The sequence below is a fragment of the Ptychodera flava genome, chromosome 4 (genome assembly GCF_041260155.1).
Source record: "Ptychodera flava strain L36383 chromosome 4, AS_Pfla_20210202, whole genome shotgun sequence".
NCBI lineage: Eukaryota > Metazoa > Hemichordata > Enteropneusta > Ptychoderidae > Ptychodera > Ptychodera flava.
Genome location: NC_091931.1, coordinates 15,580,856 through 15,595,052, shown reverse-complemented (window position 1 = coordinate 15,595,052; position 14,197 = coordinate 15,580,856).

Genomic DNA, 14,197 nt, shown 5'->3' with positions numbered 1-14,197 from the left:
GGATAAAAACGATAATTATCACTTTCTAAATAGCGTTCTAAGTTTAGAAATTAGCTGAAGTTTAGAAAGTCGGGCCTTAGGTTGAATTTTTTTTTCCAAGGATATATCGGATAAAAACGATAATTATCACTTTCTAAATAGCGCTCAAAGTTTAGAAATTAGCTGTAGTTTATAAAGTTTAGAAAGTCGGTCCTCAGGTTAAAAAAAATTTTCCAAGGATATATCGGATAAAAAAGATAATTATCTCTTTCTAAATAGCATTCTAAGTTTAGAAATTAGCTGTAGTTTAGAAAGTCGGGCCTTAGGTTGAAAATTTTTCCAAGGATATATCGGATAAAAACGATAATTATCACTTTCTAAATAGCGCTCAAAGTTTAGAATTAGCTGTAGTTTATAAAGTTAAGAAAGTCCGGCCTCAGGTTAAAAAAAATTTTCCAAGGATATATCGGATAAAAACGATATTTATCACTTTCTAAATAGCGTTCTTAGTTTAGAAATTAGCTGAAGTTTAGAAAGTCGGGCCTAAGGTTGAAATTTTTTTCCAGGATATATCGGATAAAAACGATAATTATCACTTTGTAAATAGCGTTCTAAGTTTAGAAATTAGCTGTAGTTTAGAAAGTCGGGCTTGGAGTGGAAAAAGTTTCCCAAGGATATATCGGATAAAAACGATAATTATCACTTTCTAAATAGCGCTCAAAGTTTAGAAATTAGCTGTAGTTTATAAAGTTTAGAAAGTCGGGCCCCAGGTTAAAAAAGTTTTTCCCAAGGATATATCGGATAAAAACGATAATTATCACCTTCTAAATAGCGTTCTAAGTTTAGAAATTAGCTGAAGTTTAGAAAGTCGGGCCTTAGGTTGGAATTTTTTCCAAGGATATATCGGATAAAAACGATAATTATCACTTTCTAAATAGCGTTCTAAGTTTAGAAATTAGCTGAAGTTTAGAAAGTCGGGCCTTAGGTTGAAATTTTTTTCCAAGGATATATCGGATAAAAACGATAATTATCGCTTTCTAAATAGCGTTCTAAGTTTAGAAATTAGCTGTAGTTTATGATATGTTTGATGAAAACGTTGGTTCAGCATTTGGTTTAAAATGTGTATTTTTTCCTATTGTTTCAAGGGAAAATGTGTGAGCTTGTAGGAGTAGTCTCGTAGAACCAGGAAAATACTATTAGTTTCCCAAAGAAGTAATTTTTAAAATGCGAAGCTCAAATATGACTTATCCAATAGACCACCGAGATAGTCTACTTCCTATAAAATTTACCATTGGGCAAGAAGTTTAAAGTTACTAAGTAGGGAAATGTGACAGTGAGTAAGCACAAACACAATTTGTGAGGAGTAATTGTAAATGTTTTTTTTGTCCCTCAAAAACAAAGTCTGTCGAATAACCACCCGGCTATTGCTTATGACAAATAAACCAGTTGTGTGTCTTGAAGACAAATGTAAATACCGTAAAAGTAACCAGACTGCCACAGTTCAAATGACCAAGGTGTGTTGGGATTATCTTAGTTCCACGACAGGAGCAGATTAAGTAATGATGCAAATTAATGCTAATGGCCTTATCAAACGTGTTGCCCCTGTGGTTGCCATCACCTGGCAGCTGCGTGCTCGCAGTAAAATATGGCGTCATTAAGAAATCCGGGCCTGAAGTGAAACTTTTTTCCAGAATAAATCGGATGAAAATCTGCGAGCTTGTAGCAGAATTATTGTAGAACCAGGAAAATACTATCAGTTTTCCCCTGAAGTAAGTTTTACAATCGAAATCTCAAATGTGATGCCCGAGATACTATACCTTCTGCTCATTGCATTAGGCAAGAAGTATATGTTACGAAGTAGAGAAATATGACAGTGAGTCAGCTTAAAACAAAATTTGTGAAGAAAAATTGTAAATGTTTGTTTTCAAGGTCTGTCAAGCAACCTCCCGGCTAGTGTATATTGCAAATAAACCAGCTGTGTGACGTGAAGACGAATGTAAATAAAAGTGACCATATTGCCAAACTTAAATGACCAAGGTGTGTTGAGATTATCTTTGTCCACAACGATCGCGTCCATTTGTGCTGATTAATGCAAATTTATGCTAATGGTCTTATCAAATGTGTTGCCGGCCAGGCCGCCATCTTCCAGCTGCGTGCTCACAGTAAAAGATTGAATCATTCAGAAAATGGGGCCTGAAGTGAAAACAATTTTTCCTTGATATATCGGATAAAAACGATAATTATCGCTTTCTAAATAGCGTTCTAAGTTTAGAAAATAGCTGTAGTTTAGAGAGTCGGGTTGGAGTGGAAAAAGTTTTCCAAGGATATATCGGATAAAAACGATAATTATCGCTTTCTAAATAGCGTTCTAAGTTTAGAAATTAGCTGTAGTTTAGAAAGTCGGAGTCAGTGGAAAACATTTTCGAAGGATATATCGGATAAAAACGTTGGTACACCATTTCTGTTGTCATCTGTATATGCCCTAGTGTTTCAAGGGGAAAAGTGTGAGCTTGAAGGAGCAGTCTTGTAGAACCTGGAAAATACAATCAGTTTTCCCCAGAAGCAAGTTCTAAAAGCCAAAGCTGAAATGTGACTTGTCCAATAGACCGACGAGATAGTACCTCCAAATTAATGCATTGGCCCTATCAAAAGTGTTGCCGGCCAGGCTGCCATCTCCAGGCTGCGTGCTCACAGTGAAATGTGGAGTGCGTGAGATGAAGTCCCGCAAACTTTTCCAAGAATATGTCGGAAAAAAGGCTGATACAACGTTTCTGTTGTCATCTGTATATTTCCAAGTGTTTTTATTAAAGTAAAAAGTGTGAGTATGTAGGAGTTTTCTTGTAGAACCCGGAAAATACTATCCGTTGTTCCCCCAGAAGTAAGTTTTAAAATCCAAAGCTCAAATGAGCTTGTCCAATAAACCAAAATTGGAACAATACTACCACAGTTCTAATGACCAAGGTGTGTTCAATTACGATCGCGCGCGTCAATTTGTGCTTCAAGTTAATGCTAATGAGGCATTGATAAGGCTATTAGCATTAATTTGCACCACAATGGACACGATTGTCGTTGAACTATCTGACCCTCTTCTTGTCTGTGTCTGAACACACCTTGGTCATGCGAATTGTGGCAGTATGGTTATTTACATTCGTCTTCACGTCACACATCTGGTTTATTTGTCATTAACACTAGCGGTGGCTATTTGACAGTCTTTGTTTTTGACGGTCAAAGAATAAACATTCACAATTTTTCGTCATCGCTCACTCAGAGCCACATTGCTATACTTCATGACATTCAATTCTTACCCGTTGCAATGGTCAAATCAATAAGGGGTGCTTTTCTCGCGGGTTTATGGAAAAAAACATTTGAGCTTTGGATTTGCCGCTTGGCAAAACTGATACAGTATTTTCCTGATTCTATCCGACATATCCTCGAACAAATTTTTTTCACCCAAGGCCCGATTTTCTAAACTTCAGCTAATTTCTAAACTTAGAACGCTATTTAGAAAGTGATAATTATCGTTTTTATCCGATATATCCTCGAACAAATTTTTTCACCCAAGGCCCGACTTTCTAAACTTCAGCTAATTTCTAAACTTAGAACGCTATTTAGAAAGTGATAATTATCGTTTTTATCCGATATATCCTTGGAAAAAATTTTCACCCAAGGCCCGACTTTCTAAACTTCAGCTAATTTCTAAACTTAGAACGCTATTTAGAAAGTGATAATTATCGTTTTTATCCGATATATCCTTGGGAAAAAATTTCAACCTAAGGCCCGACTTTCTAAACTACAGCTAATTTCTAAACTTAGAACGCTATTTAGAAAGTGATAATTATCGTTTTTATCCGATATATCCTTGGAAAAAAATTTCAACCTAAGGTCCGACTTTCTAAACTTCAGCTAAACTTCAGCTAATTTCTAAACTTAGAACGCTATTTAGAAAGTGATAATTATCGTTTTTATCCGATATATCCTTGGAAAAATGTTTTCACCCGAGGCCCGACTTTCTAAACTTCAGCTAATTTCTAAATTTAGAACGCTATTTAGAAAGCGATAATTATCGTTTCTGGCTAAACTTTCTAAGTTTAGATTTAGATTTAGACAATTCTAATTTAGCTTTCTAAACTTCCAGCTAAACTTTCTAAAAACGATAAAAACACAATTCCGCACCTTAATGGCAAGCCAAGCATCCTCAGATGGTATGCGTCGCAACGGGAACACTAATTCTGAATCTCAGGTTTTTACGAATCTTTGCCGATATGCTACTTGAATGTGTGGACTCGTTTTCAAGCTTGTTGGGTAAATGAAATTTTTACTTTCTTGGTTTGCAAGTTCTTAACAACGAAAATGTTAAATTCCCTCATAAGGTGAATGTACTGGGGATTGACAGTTTGAGTTCAAAATATATGTTCTAGGTAATTTGTCTCTCTTTTATCTCAAAGTTGCGTTAAGATCCTGGATTAGAATTCCTGGCTTGATAAGAGAATGGTTTAAAGTTTCCTCAAGCAGAGTTTGAGCAAAATCTTAAGTCTTTCATCAGTTTAGAAGCGCGTAATGACACTGTATGACAAGCAAAATCTCCGAGTTGAGCTGAATATTTGTTTTTCCGAATAGCAACCAACGTGTATAAGAGGGGTCATGCTTTCCTATTGTCAAGGCGACATTTAAGCTCGACTTACACTGTCAATCACTTTATCGAATGTTGATTGCTCAGAGGAGTTTACTTTGCGTTGAGTTTCCTTCATTCAAACAAAACTGCCGTCGATAGATCAATCATTTGCTGAGAACTTGGGAAATATAAATTTGAAGAACACTTCAAACAAGCTTTTATGAGGGAAAACAATCAATCTACCGTTTACAGTCATTATTTAAACGACCATCACATGATTTCCCCCGGTATTAATCCCCCATGAACAAGCCTCATTTGTTGGTTTATTCTGCCCAATTGCAGGAAGTATTGCCGGTTCTAAATGTTGGAGACGTTAGGTTTCAGGATGTGTCTGGACACGCACGAGCATTGCGTAAGAGCCTACGTTTCCATGGCAATTCCACATGATGAACGTGTTCGGAAGACTTAATTCTAAAAGGAATTAGGTACACTTTCAATTTTCACGACTGTCTACTTTTTTCGGTGCCAAAATGATTTCCCGTAAGCAACAAAATAAATAAATAAATATATAAATATACAATAAAATAAAAAAATGCTGCTGTTGCAGTTTCTATTTCCAGAATCTTCCCGGAAACCAAACGGTGAATCCATTTTTACGTCAAGTCAAATCAATTGACCTAGTTCTCAATGTTCTGTACCGTGTTCAATTGTTATTGTTGATTGATTGATTATCTGGATTGGTTGGCAATCTTTAATTTATTTCCGTTCCTAAATCCAATCATTTAGGAACTTAAGTTGGTCTGTGATCGGGATTTACTTTATGTGGATTCAAAAATTCGCTATAAGCTCAAAGCAACCCAAGCGCGCAGCGGCTGCTTGTAGAGGAAGCGATATGTCTCTACACGTGTGTATCGAATGAGGGCGGTATCACAATGACTCCTGCGTGATGATCCTGTGCGCTTCTTCCATGCTCAGCCAGAGTATTCAAATTGTGTTTGAACTGAAGTGAACAGAACTCATTTAAAATGCATGGTTGGTGATGATAACTTTTCGTTTAGAAAGGGAAAACATATCTGACTCATCAGCGTTTCGAAAATAAGTCTCATTGCGTTTTTGCTCCTTTTTGTGACTCGAGTACGAATTATCCCTTGTAATATGCAATCTCAACGAACGTAATTGTCGAACTCTTACATCGGTCTCCCAACTTTGACGTAAGCGGAAGAAGAAGAAAATTATTTGAGAATATCGTCGAGCCTTTCATTTCTTTTCAAACCAAGACAAAACCATGTAATAAAGCGATTGGAATAGGATGGCATGCAACTTTTTTGGTGAAGAAATTTGCAGTTTGTACGATCCAGTCGACGAAGAAAAGTCATGCCCTGCACCAACTCTGAGCAATGAACCCTATGTATACAATCAGAAAATGAATGAGAAATACTCTTCCTTTAATCATTTGAGCGCCAAAGTCAATTGTTGTCACCTTTAAAAAATAAAATACGAAATAAATATATCCTTGTCAATTTTTTTTGAGATTTTTGCTAAAATTTTGATAAAAAAGTGTAGTTAATAAAATGCAATATACATTGGTCAAAAATTATCAAAAAAGTTTCAGAAAAATTCATAAAATTTGGTAAAATGTTGCACTATAATTTTGATGGGAAAAATTAAAGCGCTTAAAGCGTTATCAGTCGTGAGAAAGTTGCATCTTCACGCAAGTCGCCTCAGTAATGCAAAAGGATCTCCCGGATATCGGTATCCGGTCACATTATATTCAAATGATTCAGACAAGAATTCTAGCTTGTTTTTATTGGAAACTGTATGGAAGTAACATCTGATAGCCATAAAATACCTTCTGTTTAATTCATTTGAACGGCGAGTTGGTGGCGCCCTAGCTTGAACACTGTTGTTGATTCTATAGCATATGCTTTCGTAACTCTTTCAGGTCTAAACCTCTCTACACAGGGATAATTGTAGCTATGTTATCTGAAAGTCAGGCTTGTAAGGGTTGGTATATCATATTTGAAAATAATGACCATTAATGTAGAATGCGCCTATGTGACAGATATTTGGACTCTCAAATTTCGACAAGACTTATCTGATCTACACCTTGTTGGGGCTAATCTTGAAGCGCTTGGAGTAAGTAAAGTTTTAACCTTCTTAGTTTTGCCAAAAACCCTCCAAAGAGAGAGAAAAAACAACAACAAAAAAAACAACAAAAAACCCCTGAAATTTTAATTTTTCTATATAGAGTTACAACAGGGATAGCGGCCATTTTGAATTTCAAACATCGGTAAATGTTAGGTAATTGTGTTTCTCTACTACCAGATTTTACACTGTGACCCCGATTTTTATTTTCGATTTTGGTAAGGTAATGGTTGAAAGATTCCTTGGGGAAAGTTTGAGAACAAGTTAGAAGTCTGTCTCTTTCGAGACGCGTACTACCTTAAGGTAGTATGCGTCTCGAAAGTGAAAATTTTCGAGACGCCACCCCTGTTTTAACTCTAAGGAGAAAATTACAATTGTCGATTTCCAAAAGTTAAGACGGTGAATTTTTTTCTTACGCCGAGAGCTTTTAAATAAGCCCCAACAAGTGGTATATCAGAAAATAATTGTGAAAGTTTGAAAGTCCAAATACCTGTCCACGAAGTGCATTCTACCTTAAGGTGACAACGAAATATTCAACAATTGCTCAGCAACTGTTGCTCGGGAATCAGGGAATATTGATCTTTTTGCGATTTTTTCTTGTAACATACAGATGATAACGTTACCCAGAGCGTACAAACGCTTGTTTGCAAGTCTTAGACGCGTGAAGTGCGGATATTCAAATGAGTCCATCAAATTTTAAAAAGACTCCAAATTGAATTGAACTTAATCACTAAGAAATGAACATACATAGGCTTTATAGGCAAGATACCATCGATGTCCCGACCAGTCATTTGCATGGGACGGCCGTCAAAGTAAACATCTGTTTAAAGTAAACGCCCTCTGCATAATTTCAGTCAAATTTGAATAGATTTGTGAGCAAATTTCACAAAAAAAAACTATCGAGAAATCGGTTAAAGTGTGCATAACTGTGTTTTTCGAAACAGTTTCTAATATCAAATAAAAATTAGTAGTATTAATACTAAAAGTTCATGGGACTAATTTTACCAAATCGTATGACGTAAACATATTTGCAATATGTCAGTACGGTCACAAAAGACAAATGAAAATAATGCCTTTTGATTAAACGTGTCTTTAATTTTGGTGCCAAATGCTTTCACATGCATAGATTTATTTCGAATACATAAACAGTCAACACATTTTGCCGCCATTTTCCATCCGTGTTTGACACTTTGGTATAGGCAATAAGGAAAGAAGAAAAAGCCAAACATGTGTTAAATCCGAACTATAGAGTCAAGAACGGCCACGTAAGCGATATTTCAGGTGAGTGACGCAGACAAGATAGTGTGTCATCTGAGCCAGCTTGAGGACGAATAATCAAGGAAGTACCGGACTTTATTTAGTCGATAGACATCCATTTTATGCGGCTGACTCGCAGCGTGTTTGCAAGGTTATATCTGATCGGTCGATTGTCACTATTCACAGCAACTTAGGGAGTTTATTTGCATTATTTAATTGTAACGGTAAGATTCTGCCAACCAATTGGATAACAGCTTCGAAATCGCTGCAAGTCGCCCCATTTTATGCTTTCAAGTTCCTTCTTAGCAGCAATATTGTTTATCAGTGTGCTAACCTCGTTTTCGATATGCAAAACTACACATGATATAATTAGACATAGGCTTTATTTGAAGTGACACACCTAGCACCTTTGATACACATCGGCCGTCAAATCCCACAGACGGTGATGTAAGTACACGATGTCAAAGCTTGAAAACAGCGACCAATACGACTGTTAAAGCCACTTGTCGTTACACACACTTATATGTTTTATTTGTATACATGTATGTATATATATATATATATATATATATATATATATATATATATATATATATATATATATATATATATATATATATATATATATATATATATATATATATATATATATATATATATATATATATATATATATATATATATATATATATATATATATATATATATATATATAAAGTGATCATTTATTCTACTTGTTTACAGTATTTATCTGTACTTGGTCTGTCAACCTGTCTGTATGTCTAACAATCAATCAATCAATCAATCAATCAATCAATCTGCGATCGATCAACCCATCTGTGGTTGTCCCAACCCATCAATTGCTAGCCACCTGTTAAAGTTTCCATGTGTTCTATGTGTCAGCGTGTCTCTCTGTCTATCTGTCTATCGCTCTGTCGTAAATGTAAATATTAATATTTTTAGTCAAATCTTGGCACGGTTCCCTGAAACGTACCTGTACTGCTTTGGACGCTTCTCCAACATCAAAGTAAATATTTATATCACTAGATTACCCGACGCGGCACGCTGTATTGAGGGATGTAACTGAAATGTCATAAATAATGATAAAGATTGATCACTTTAGAAGGCGCGATGTTTCTTACTGCAGAAGCAAAACGATAAATGGTTTGACCGAGTGAATTGTCGTTTGAGTTGTCTTTACGTAACAAGCTTTGATGACTAAAAACTGTAGTTGGCAGGTGTGTTTCGCCGTTACCAGACAAGCTACGGAGCGGTGGTCACTCACATGCCGAACTTGTAAAGTACGCAATGTGTTGACCTTTGTGAAAATATGAATCATTTGCAATTAGGTTTTGATCCGGATAGTGACTTCAACCGGATGACAAAGCACGCTTACATAGAGTAATCATCGAGGGATGAATATTAAGCGTCACTGCAACACCTAAGCCGAATTTGCTCTCCCTTCACTAAACTTTCTGTGCCATTTTTCACATACACACAAACGCTACAATGGTCTATGCGCTTGAACAGGTAGAATTTCTCGAGGTACTAGTAAGGCAAATTTTGATGGTAAGTAATGTAAAATGTAATACTAAATGAGGATTTAGTTTTTTCATGCAGTGACATGTTACGAGACTGATTTATGCTACTTGGTCACTGAGCTCGACAATCATAAACTTCAAGACTCTTACAAGCAGTGCCCTCTAGTCTAAAACCGTCTGTGGCTCGCCAAAGCACATCAACATTTTGCCAATTGGGCACATAGTAACGTAAATTTACAGCATATTATGCTGTGTTTATGGTCTCGCACGGACATGTGAGTTTTGTTTGGATGTTCATTTCATATAAGTGGAATTCTTTAGGTGTAATTGAAATCAATGGTTGACCACATGACGGTATTTACTGTATGTTTCCTGTCCAAATGATCATATATATGGACGTCCAACAACATCTGGCGAGACACTATGCGTTTCCTAAGATATGAAATTATCTTTTGTGTTTACACATTAGAGCTACTACGCAACTATTGCCCCTGTATCTGTCTTTGTTTACGATTTATCAAAACTATAGATCAGATGCCACTAAAGTTTAGCATTGATATGTAGTACAGTGATGCAATACGGAGATCTCATTAGGTTATGGGGGAAGTTGGCTTACATCAGAAGGGGGACTTGAAACATTTTGGTTCTGCCCTGAGTTGGCCGAAATAAAAATATTGACCACTCCACCCCACTATTGCATAATAATAACTGGAACGGTATGATCAATGATCCATGGATACCGTGCAGAACGTCTGCATTTAGTAAAGCACCCGTTATATCCCAAATCCCAAATGGTATCTTAGCAATGTTTTGTGAACATTGGCATGTACATTGGCAAAAACAAACGCTCGTCTATTTGCATTACGCTCATTTATGTTTTTTTCTGTGTCATGGTGGTTAACATGTTTAATTCATTAAAGTGACAATGCAGAAAACAGCATCTTAAGTACATCTGCCTCTGCCTAGGGCACATAAACAAATATTAGACTATTTTCTTACATCATCGAGCTTTAAGTATACATATCACTCAGCAAAAAGCAAATGAGCGATGGACAAAATAGATTTCTTGTAGTATCCCCTACCACAGTTGTTGACTTTCCACATTGACACAGCAAGCACCCAGTGTGATCTGCTATAACAAAGGTCACAATAAGACAGCGTCATCTCAAACAGACAAACAAACAAACAAACAGACAAACAAACGAACAAAAAATAATATATTCTATAAAATCATGTTAAACACACAAATAAATACAAACATAAGAGTAACTAGCTCACATATTAAATATGCATCCCAGTAACTGAATGAAAATATGAATATTTGACGACTTGTCATATCAAATTGGCTATATTAAATACGCGCCAAATAAAATTTGGTCAGTTGTTTGTACATAAACTGATCACATATGCTGTATTTTTACGCCTGAAAATGTAACATCTACAAATACATGTATAACATTTAGAACGTACCAAATGAGCATCGCATGAATTGATACAGACAATCTTAAAGATTGCCTGTATCATCTCTGATGGTCTGTTAAGACGCCACTCATCATGTCATATGTTAATGATCAGAAACAGACCTGGCAATGGAAGGTTTTAAAGATTTCGGCGATGACTCGTCAAGCAAGTGAACGAGTTCTTATCAATAACTTGCTCTGTTAATTGAAGTTTCTAACAGGGATATATCGATTATTTGTACGTATACTCTTCAAGGTTTTTTTTTAAAATAAAAAACAAAAACAAAACAGATTTATAACGGTGTGTCAGATCATAGACCCAAGGGTCCATGGTTGGATCCACAAACTGTGCCACATGGTGCCAATCTACCTGTATGGTATATGCGTCAACAATTTTAAACGATGACAACATATAAATAAAAACTCTGATAAATTCCATAGAATATGGTACTTGGTATTTTCATTGTAATTACAAGATCGCATTTAAGTTTAAAGTAGGGTTTGCTGGTACAATAACTGTATTTTGTATACATATTGATATTAATTATATTTGAATATCTCAAAAAATTCTCGATTTCACTTTTCATGTTACTCAGATCAGGCTAAAATGCTGTAATATTGCACCTGTTGTTGTTGGCATGGAATGTGAGAAAGAAAACTAAATTACCTATTTTACAAGTCGATATAACAATACTGGCGGCGCTGGATTTGATCAGAAATTGATTGGTCTTGGTCGATGTTCGATTATTCACAGAGTCGTGTAGGCGTGCCAGTGTAAATAATTCAGCTTATCAGTAAACATTCAAAGACCTGGTGAAGTACTGACGGAGGAATATATCAAAATTGTTTCCATCGAATTTCATACCTGCATTAGTCATAATGAGATTCATCTACGTTGAAGGGTGGTCCTCGTGAAATGTTGACTATGAATAATTAAAATGTTTAACACATTACTAGAACTTTGCCTATCATACAAACTAACTGTACTTGATTGTAGAGATGCATCGTTCTGACTAATATTCAATTACATCGGATGTGTAGTGGGCACGATATGCTAGCTGTGGGCCATTAATCACTGAAAGCAAGCGCTCTCACAAAACCCACTGGACTGAATTTGACCGATAATGTTAAAATACACGAGTCATACCTTTTTGCGGGTTACTCAGGCAGAAGGGTTGGTAGGCGTAACATCCCGGTTATGTGTGACATTAGTGAGTAATGACAGACCATTTTGATAAGGCCAGACCAAAGCTTTATATATAGTATGGTGCGCCGACTGAGTAATCAAATTACTTCCGTCTTTTTCAGACCATCGAAATCGGGCCATATGGAAACTTGAGGGACAGAATTTAATAAAATTTTAGATATTTCTCGCCTTAAGATTAATAATGTTTACAATCATATTTGCACCAGCGAAGTAGGCTGCTGACGTGGGATTAAGTTGTAAGCCTGGTAAGCGCTCGTAATTTGCCTAAAATCTCCTGACAAAATGCATTTTTAAAACTGTTTATGCATGGGACGTAACTTTTCCTGCTGTAGTTTTAGTGATTCATATACTATAGACGAGTGCCATCATTCATTTGAGAACATAAAACCATTGTCACGGCATACAGTACCTGATTCTAAATGCCAAATTTGAATATGGCTTGCCTTCTTGGCATGTTACTATTCAACCAATCCAAAGGCACACCCTAGTTAAAAGACCACAGTTTTCAGACAATTCGTTAATGCATTTTTTTCGACTTTCATCCGCTACACCGTAGACATTCATCGCTTACTAACCGATAAAGAAACCCAACAATGAGTTATAGAACATTAAAGAAAACTTCATTTGATGAATACATTGAAAGACTTAAACTTTGATCTCCATGGCAAGGTGATGGTGTTTATCGTAAGTCCGCCCTTGTGGTGAATTCATTTGTCACCACGCACCATCAAAACATTATATCAATCATATAAACAAACATACTTCTGGAAGTTATGATGTCCGAGATCTGTGTTAACGTCCCCATATATCGTGCACGACATGTTCGCATGATTATGGCACGCTGGTAAATCATCGACAACCCGGCTGATTTTTGCGTTTGAATGCACTCTTTGTAGATTGGCAAAAGCAATAAACTCCCTATGTGACCTTTGACCCCGTGCGATAATTATGCACGTCATGCTAGTTGTTTCTGCGCACGCGCTTGAACTCTGAAACGACCACAACAACACGCCCTGGGCTTTAAATATTGAATCATAACGCCACTGCAAAATTCAAAGATCAGTAATGAAGTATTCATTCCACCTAAAACGTGTTTATAAATGTGTTCAGAGTCGGCGAAGATGAAGAGAGTGTCACTATATTCATTGATCCAATGATGTCCCTTTACAACTATTTTTGTTCGACTAAATCATCGCACGGTTCGCGACAAATGAGCACTCACAACACAGGTCGATTAGGCATTATTTGTGATGATTTTTGCTATAATTATCATAAAAATGATTATGAATATCATTAAATTATTAATATGAATGTTACAGAATATGAAAACTTTTTTTACAAACATTGTCGTCTACCTTGTGTAAATACCGCCTGGAAACCCCATTGTTGTGATAATTATGATTATTAATAAATTATGATTATGATTAATAAAATCATATTTTACATATTGTAATCTGCTTATGTGAACAACCCTCTGGAAACCCTTTTATAGTTTCACTATCTATGCCAAAATATACATATATACAGTGTACACTGTGTAGTAACTCTCGCCGTAGACTGAACATGGACAACGGTGTCACTTGTATGCTTTAGCGTATATCATGAACTAAATATGGATTTCCAGAGGATGGTTTACATAAGTAGAGATTACAATGTGAAAAATATGACTTTATTATTCGTAATCATAATTTATTAACAATCATAATTATCACAACAATGGGGTTTCCAGACATAATCATAATTTATTAAAAATCATATTTATCACAACAATGGGGTTTCCAGACGGTATTTACACAAAGTAGACATATTGTTTGTAAAAAAAAGTTTTAATATTCTGTAATATTCATATTAATAATTTATTAATATTCATAAACGATATGAAAAATCATCACAAATAATGCCTAACCGACGTATGCTCACAAGTGGTTTTGCAAATTACATGCAAATTTAATCGCTCAGAATAAAAGTATACTATTTGCCTATATATTTGCAGATT